Source organism: Brachyistius frenatus, unplaced genomic scaffold, assembly GCF_029030835.1.
Source record: "Brachyistius frenatus isolate BFR_SWC_R1_liver_20210118 unplaced genomic scaffold, ASM2903083v1 Contig_167, whole genome shotgun sequence".
NCBI classification, from domain to species: Eukaryota; Metazoa; Chordata; class Actinopteri; family Embiotocidae; genus Brachyistius; species Brachyistius frenatus.
Window position 1 is genome coordinate 592959 of NW_027210766.1, and position 9612 is coordinate 602570.

The following is a 9612-nucleotide window of genomic DNA, read 5'->3' on the forward strand; positions in this document are numbered from 1 at the left end:
GAAATTTGGAGTCTTGGTTGAGGCTCTGGACTAAATCCAGGATTAGCGAGGCTAATGAAGAGAGAGCAAAAACAATTCAACCCGCTCAGCCTCTAAGAAAGTCAAATTTAGTGAAGGATAACAGAGAAAGGCACCCGGGTGGAGAGAGAGAGTGGAAGAAGAGGAATAATAGAAGCAGTTAACTCTTCCTGTGTTTGGTGATGAAGTTTTATTCAGTGTTTAGCAGAGTCCCAATCAGCCCGTCAAACTACACAACTACCAAACAACAAGAGACCGATGTCCCTCAGAAGGTGAAATATTTGCATCAGATGTGATGTGAACATTTTGCGGGTATTTGTCCTGTAATTGTCTGTTTCATAGTCTTAAGAAAGATTGTACATTGCAGACGATGTATTTCCTAAATTCACTGTGTTGCATCTAAATTTAAAAAAGAAAGAATAGGCTCAAATGACACAGTCATGATAATTAATGGCCTGACATTTAAATTAACTGTGTTACTTAAAATTAAGCTATTTATTCTGACATAAAACTTTAAATAAACCAATTTAAAAGTGGTTTATGTCTTTGCCTGTTGAGAGTCTGGGCAACAAAATTAATCAATTCTCCAAACATTTCATTCTATTAAGCGAACTAACCATCTGTTACATGTAAGTAACTCATATCAGTGTTAAAAAAAAAAATCTCTTCCATTCAAAATAAGTGGAAACATGTGCTGTATTTACCCCATTTACTGGTCACATTAATGTCAGCTGTCATTGACCTTCAGTTCTGAGCCACGGTGACATCTTTTAATGAAACTGTCTGATCCTCGTTCCTTGTTTCAAATAAAAAGAAAACTATTACACGAGATGTACTGCATGTTTTACGGTGAATGTCAAAATAAATACCAGGATTGTAGTTTTTAAAACACAGATTGCAAATAAAATGAACACAAAACATAGAATAAACAATAGGATTTAATACTTGCTTGCATCCGTCAGTGGAAACACAGAGATGAGATTTCAGCTGCTTTGTCTGTCAGCCCCACAAACAGTCATTGTGTTGTGGCAAGAAGAGACAGAAAATGACAGTAATTCAGGTAATGAGAGTGAAATTGTGGGATGGGCTGACAGAGGCTTAGCTGTTCATAAAAGTCACTGCAAAAAACCTCAAAATGAGAAAGGAAGAAAGGAAAAGGTCTAGTGCTGTTGAGAAGTTGTCACACGAGATCTGAAATGATTTCTGTTTTGGTGAGCAGGACGTTTCAGGTCTGGCCTCTGTGAGCAGACATGAAAGATGGTGAAACTGCTGTCTGAAAGCTTTCATCAAATCATATGAGGAGACCCTCTCACTCAAAGACGGAGAAAGACGGATGATGCAACTGCAGAGAAAATCGAGTCGGGGAAAGTTGCTCTGGACACAACTCTGAAACTGACCCAAGTGTTGTTCTCAAAGTTAATCACCAAATACCTTGTTTTTTGTGTTAACCTTTTCGGAACTGTTGAAGATGCAGATTTATGATAGTATCTGGAACCTGGAAACCCCTAATGCTAAAACAAAAAGTACAGTACATATATATTATACTCTTATATTTCCAGGCCAGCAGAGCGATTCCAGCTGACTTTAAATCAGTTTTTGGCTCTTGTGGAACTTAACTGAAGAAAAAAAAAAAATTCCATATTGATGACTTCACCGCATCTGAAGAATCGTGAGGGTTTTGCATGTGACCAGATAAATCACTGAATCATGCTTCCTGGTCATTTTCTGCTTTAGTATGCTCTCATCAACTATCAAGTTTTCTTTTTCTTTCTTCTTCTCTCTTTCCAGTCCTGTGGTTCCTTATTGTTTATGACTGTGAGTTTATTTTGTTTTCAAAATCAAAATTTTCCTTGCAAAGAAAAGAAATTTACACCACATTCTTACAATTACTTACTATATGCACAGTTGACATTGAATAGTCTGTAGATGGCATGTTTCAATGGAGAAAAAAAAAATCATGAATAGATTCCTTTCATTGCCACATTATTACTATTATTATTATGGCATTACAACCAGCACGTATTCTCCTCTAAGAAAATAAGTTTTACATTTTGACATTCTTAAGCGGTTTGTTCGAACTGGATTTCTTTGTTGGAAGAAATTACAGCTAAATACTCACCTCCTCTTCCCGAGTGTTACTACAGCAAATTTTTTACTTCTTTTTTCTTCCTCTGTCATTTAATAATAGTACAAACCATCCAGAAACGTTTTTCACTCGTCAAAAGAACAGAACAGATGGTTCACTGTGATGTGGACCGAGACCACCTCTGTTGGTCGGACCAAATTCTCCTCCTTTGTCCTGGACAGTGGCTCCTTTAACATTGTCCCGGACAGTGGTTCCTTTAACATCTGCCTTTTTGTTTCAGACCAAACAAGGTAGGTGTGAAAACACCCTTAAACAAAGTGGACAATCAGTGACAACACTTTGTTTAAACATCAATAATGTTAAAAGGAATTCGTGCTATTGACAATTCGATTTATCAAAGCCAGAATGAATGCTGCTCACGTGTCCTAGTCTAGATCAATTAGTGACATTCAACACTGTTTACTTACTATAATGACTTCCTGGAGTCTTGGAGAACACTGCCTCAGGAAGAAAACAGACTCTTTGGAAAGCAGAAATACATTTTATTTGAGCTACGTTCTTCTGCTGAAGCTCCTCAGTGCCGAGAACAGTTGCTTGAAAAAGTTCGAGAGGTGCAAAAAAGGCCTTGAAGGCACATGTTCATAAGCTGTTTCCTGGCAGAAAAACATCCACACATCATGGTTCCGTGTGTCTCGGTGAAAAAATTTCCTTGGCGGGACACAGTTCAGGCATTCAGCGCTAATTCTTTTTTCCTCCGGTCCAGGAAGCACTGAGAGCCATTTGAATCAATAGGACAGAACCTGTTACTCCCCATTAGCAATGCTATGTATGTGTGAGCACTAATTAGCCTCCATTACCTTGGATAAGAGCTGCACAGAGAGGAGAGCATAAAAATTTAATGAGCCTCTTGTAGCTGCACTGAATATTTGCTGTTTTAAGTGCTGCATCCACCTCTCTCTCTCTCTCTCTCTCTCTCTCTCTCTCTCTCTCTCTCTCTCTCTCTCTCTCTCTCTCTCTCTCTCTTTCTTTCTCTCTCTCTCACACACACACACTCCACTGATGCATGCAGATAAATAAGCAAGTCAGTCGATACAAGTGATATTAGGTCAAGGGAAAACATGATGTCCACTTAAGAAAGGCTGTTTGTTTCTGGCTGTGAGCCACTTGTGAGATACATTTACATTTACTATACAAACAACCTGGTTGGGTTTGGAGACCGGTGTGCATGCGCTCAGGGTGTTGCTTTGCAAAGTAAATTCTAGTAAATGAGGGGCTGGGGTTCCCAAATAGAAGCACATACAATTGATTTTCTTTGAGGCAAACCAAAAATTTGTCACAAAAAAAGTCACTATTTTTGCTATTTCTATTTGGTTCGAGAGGTAGCTCACTGAGAGAGAAGTATTACGGAACTATCAGAAAGAAAATCTACAAAGGATTACGTCCACACACTTAGTAAAAGTATATAATCCATTAGCTTTTATCGGCACTGGCAAGAGCAATGGGTTTCACTCACTGCTTCATCAGGCTCGTGGGCCTGAACCGTCATAACCTTTAATGGGCTGAGTATTATCGAGGACAGTTCAGTTCATCATGCAGTCCCTGGCACCTCTTGCTCCATGGTACAGACTGTGCACAATGTTTTTTTTTTTTTTAAGTTATAGTAATCCGTCATGCTGTCAGGTGAGAGATTGTTGTGACAGGGGAAGTAAAAATCAAATTCCGGTCCCTGTAACTTTAGCAGAGCCTGATGGATTGAAACTGCCTTCCTTTACTGTTGACACCTTTCCAGAAGTGGATTAATATAAGCATCCGTTTTGCACAATTCGATTTCAGTTTATTAATATCGTGCTGAATTGTGTTCGTGCTATGTGTGTGATGTTTACAATACGCTCAAGTGGTTGAGTTTGGTCGTGAAGGAGATTTGTAACTCCCTGGAGACCATGCTGGTTGCCAGATTACAATCTGAAAAACAAAAAACAAAAACATGTTTGCCACATTTCACCCGAAGTAAAAAGGTAATTTTTTGGTTTTTAGACTTTGGGTTTTGTGTGTACAGAACAAAGGAGAAACAACATGTGACTTGATGAGTTTTAGAGGTACAGATGACCATCCTCCCATAAAAAAAACCCCCAAAAAACCCAAAATACCTGTAGCAATTATGACGGCAGCCAAGGGGGAAGTGAGGTGACACAGTTTTGGAGCCCCAAAGTCAGCAAGGGGAAGAGATCAGGGTGGATGGATGGGTCAACAAAACATTAGACTGATGTTTATTTTCCAGTTAAAAACAATAGTCAACATTACTTGAACATCTGGGAAGGCATCAGCCATACTTGAATGATATATACGGGTTTTGTAGCAACATGTGCTGCCATCCAGACAACATCTTCATCAGGGAAAGCCTTGCTTGTTTCAGCAAGAAAATGCCTAACTGTATTCTGCACATATTACGACAGCATGGCTCCTGAATAAAAGTACAACAAAAGAGACCCTGAACTGTTGAGAAGCTGAAATCCTATATCAGGCTAGAATGGGACAACATTTCACTTTCAAAACTCCAGCAACTGGTCTCATCAGATCCCAGACTTTTACAGTGTTGTTTAAAAAAAAAAAAAAAGAAGGTGATGCAATACAGTGGTAAACTTCTTTGAAAGGTTTTGCTGCCATCAAATACCGAATGAGCAAATATTTTTCATTAAACAGTTTCAACATTTGAAACGTTATCTTTGATCTATCTTCAAGATTTGCAAATCATTCCATTCTGTTTTTGTTCACATCAAACATTTTTGGAAACGTTTGTGTGACAAATGATTTGCGGTAACTTTACTTTTACTCGTGTCTCTATAATACGTGTGACATTTTCCGTATATCCAGATGAGGCCTCCGCTGTGGAGAATTCTGCAGTGTTTGATCAGTATCTGATAAACCCTCATACAAAGCCACACACACTTCAGACAGACAGAGCGTCTGCCTCCTGGGTCACTAATGGACACAGAGAGCAGCAGCGATCAATACAAGCAGACACACTGCTGCCTGAAAGAGAGAGAGAGAAACCGAAAGAGAGAGAGAGAGACAGGAAGTGGTCTAACTGGAACAGATTAATGAACCTCGGTGGTGGCTTTAGATTGTTAATGTGAGTTGTGTTGCAAGTTATAAGTGATCAGGCAGGTGTGTGTATAAATTAGAACAACCTAGATACTTGAAATACTATTAAAGATCCCCTCCAGGCATGTCCAAAGGTATATAAACTAATCTGATGTGAATAATGATTTTAGTCTGACATGTTTTTTTTCCATCTAAAAAAATGACTGGGTGAGAGTTATTATGGAATTATGTAAAGATTTTACAGGTAACGGAGTCCTGTGATGATTAGCACTGTCGCTCCAGAGGAAGGAGGTCCTCGGTTTTTAAACAGCTGTAGGGCCGGCGAGGGTTTTCTCCAGGTACTCCAGTTTCTTCCCAAAACCTTCAGACCTACATGCTAAGCTGATCGGTGATTAAAAATTTCCCTTAGACGTGAATGACTGAGGTGCCAGGAACTTACCTGTCCAAGTTGTACACCAACTTTCACCCAATTTCAGCTGAGATAGGCTCCAACCCCCCACGCAACCCAGTCTCAAATCGCAATATGTAATAGCTGCGTGGGTTACAACTCAAAACATATTGGTTTTCTCAATAACGACTCACAAATTGTGTGAGATGTCCACGTTTTTCTAGGCCTGTTCTTTTCTGTTGGCCTGCGTCCACATCTCAAGATCGTCTAAAAAATACCCTCTGGCTTCTCAGACCGACACAAAGGTGCCTTAGGTTTAGGCACCAAAACCACAGTTACAAAGCAGGTTTGATAATTGATGGATGTACGAGCTGTAACAGTTGTTAGTGAAGACAACGACACGTTTATTTACACTCTGTGGTGTTTTGAGTTTTGAGTTCTGTAAAATAGAAATCACTTTTGTCCTTTGGAATACGTTTTGTTATTCTTTTAAGAGTTTGAACTTTTAAAGGAATTCCAGCCGCGAGATTAAATCGAATATCAAACTGATGCATTACTTTGAGACCGTGAGTCGTGAACCATGTTGTGTGCATGTTGAGTTCGCAAAGTACTGTCTTTAATTTCTCTTACTTTCTGTTGTTGCTTGGGTTTTTTGCAATCAAGTAAACTTTCGATTGCACCATTGAACTTTTAGAGACCTAAATCCTGTTTTGGACACGTAATCCATCAGTGAAAAAACAAAGAGAAACTCCCAGATTACCTTTTTAATAGCCTACTAACTCCCTAATTTAATTTGTTTGGCGAGGAGACAGAAGCCTGTAGGAGGACGGAGGCTTTGAGTGGCAATGACACGTACAGTTCAGCAGGAGTTTCTGACCACTAACCCATTTTCTGATGGGAACATTAATTATCTTCATATGCCGGTGCCCACCTCCTTGTCTTATCTATTACTATCTGAGAAATGGATGAAAGTCATTACTCTGAATGATGAGTTTGTGTTCGCCCGGTTTACACAGGAGTTCAATTACAGCGTATAGAGCTACTTTCAGCTAATGTTTTCTGAAGACAAACAAACCCCAAACTTAATGAGCAGCGCGTTAGAACAAATTTGAACGAAATTGAATTAGACCTGGTGCTGATGCTGCCCAAGCTAAGCGCTCTGGAGGCTCGGTCGTTCGTCAGTGCCACAGAAGTGATGATGCTAACGTGACTTAAAAACAAATCTCGCTGTGTAACAAGCTCAGGACCCGGTTATGAAATGCACAATGCAATTACGAGTCATTTTAAGTCTCATGACAATTATTGTTCGCTATTATCAGCCGCACAAAGCTGCAGTCACTTCACTGATGGACTGGAGGCTGCTTCCATTTGTCACTGTCAGACACACAATGGAAAACACATGCTAATACACACACATGGACATATATATACACAGATAAACGCACAAACGCACGCAACCTAATTTGCTGTGTTTTGTAATGAGACCAGTTTCTCACAATGACCCAACAATCATGTTTTTTTGTGATGACATTGTTTGGGAGTTGTTTGGTGAAAAAGTCAAATCTTGTCTGATGTATACTTAACATTTAACCATTTCTTTTTATTCACCCAGACGGCGTGGCTGTATGGATGGTATTGTCAGTGGGTTGGTCAGTTCAGTCCTCTGCAGCAGACTAAAATATCCATATAAATATTTTATATGACACTTTGATGATTATCTGGCTTTTCATCTCATTTTAATCTACACAACAGTTTGGTTTATGACCTGAAACTTGCAAATCTAATGAAACCAAGCGTCGTCTTCTTTCTTTCTTTTTTCTTTTTTTGCTATCTAGTAAATATGAGCATGCTAACATACTAAATTAAGATGTTAGTGTGTCAAACATATCGATAGACTCATGTATTTTTAAGATATTTGCACCATGTCGTGTTAAAACCCGGTCAAGCCAGCTGCCGCTCGGATTTTAATTATACAACAAGTAGTTCCGACCCAGCCATCTGATTGGTCAACTGAACATTTGGAACATGCTCGAATCACCATGACAACACACCCTGCTCATCACTAGAAATATCACTCCGCCTTCTCAATGGGAATATATACCTGAATTGATTTTCATATAATATTATGTTGTTTTTATGGGCCTTTTTGGTCGCTCCGAGCAGCCGTACCGTAACACCACGGATAGTCGCGCACTTCAAATCCTAGCGGCGGCTCGCTTGAGCAGTTTTGGTTTCAACACGTCACGGTGCTAAAATCTTAAAAACACATGAGTCCATCGATGTTGTTTTTCATCAGATAACTTAGTTACAACCAGACTGAGCTGACTGAGCAGTTCAGTGTTTCTATGTGCTGTAATTATTCAGTTTGAGAAACGGTCTGTAGAAAGCACTAAAACGGACTCGATCTCGTCTCTGTTGCCACGTCGTTACTGAAGGTAATGCAAAAAGGTTTATATTTTGAGAACCAATTGCCCCACAGTATGAATACATTTTGATTCCATATTATATATAGATGGTAACTTGCGCCAGTATTGACGTTAAAGCACACCCTCTCTCGTAATACTGCTTAAGTGCTCGACTGTCCGTGGTGTTTCGGTACAGGTGCTCAGAGCCACAAAAAAGGACCGAAAGAGACCCGATATCACCAAATGGGGTCACATTTAATAGGCCTGTAACAAGTAAAAACAACTTTACTTTACATAGTATATGAAATTCAATTTCAATTATATATTTGCCATGTCGATGGCGGAGGGGTAATTACTAGTGATCAGCACGGTGCTGTTATTCTGATTTGAACACGTTCTAAATGTACAATTGACAAATCAGATTTCTGGGTCAAAACTTCTTTCCCCCCACCTCCTGTTGCAGACAGACCTTTTGTTACGGTTAACATGTTGACATGTCATTGTAGAGGAATCACAGGTGTATTAATGATGGCTGAGTAAAGCTTTTGTGGATGTTGGTTCACTGTCACGGCTTAATGGGACACCTCCATCAATAATACACGTGCGCTGTCCCTACAATAACAAGTCAAAAATGTCTGGCGTGTAAAAAAGGTCCATCACTGAGTTTTAAAGAAGCCGAGCTCCATGTTCAGTTCCTCTCATTTACCCGATTTTTTTTTTGTTGTTGTTTGTTTTCAGAATCTGACAAACAGGATGAGTAAAAAAAAAAAAAAAAAAAAAAAAAAAAAAAAAAAAACTGTGATTAAACGCGGCTCATGAATTGTATCAGTGAAGTCAAACAGTAATCTGTGCTCTGCTGCACTAATGCATCAAATTACTACTTCCTGATCGCACATCGTCTGATGAAATAAACATGCCGTTAAAAGACTTGAGTTTAATCTCCAGGTGGTCTCTTCTGGCTGCTCTGACAGCAGGGGGTGTTCATAATGTCAAACCTTTGTTCTGGATGTCACATCCCTCGTTCTGGTCTTCTGTGTCCTCTCAGCCCAGATCTTTTTCTTCACAATCAAAATGGTACACTCAACACACAACAAACATGATTTGTTTCCTGCTGATCTCAACACAAGCTTGTCTTTTTTTTCTTTCTTTTTTTTTTTTAGACCACAAAGCAGACCCACAGAAAGAAAGACCCACAGACATGTATTACTGCATCCATGGATACTGTCGGCAAGGTAACAGGGAAAATGCTTGATTGCATTACAGTATTGTACCCTACATTACAGATGAGACACAAACACAGTTGAAGAAAACATCCATCCAAGGTTGTTTCATCGTATATGTGTTATTCATGAACGTTTTTTTTTTTTTTTTTAACTAAAAATAAATTCTGCCATTTTTATAAAATCCCATATTTTCAGGATTTTTTTATTTTTTATTTAATTTTTTACTGTCTAGGAACAACAACAACAACAAAAACAAAAATCTCAAATCTATTTTTAACCAAAAATAAATGAATTAATAACAACCTTTTTTTAAACTTGTCTCTCCATCATTAAGGGCTTCCCGTGTGTGTGTGTGTGTGTGTGTGTGAGAGAGTGTGTTTTGGGGGATAC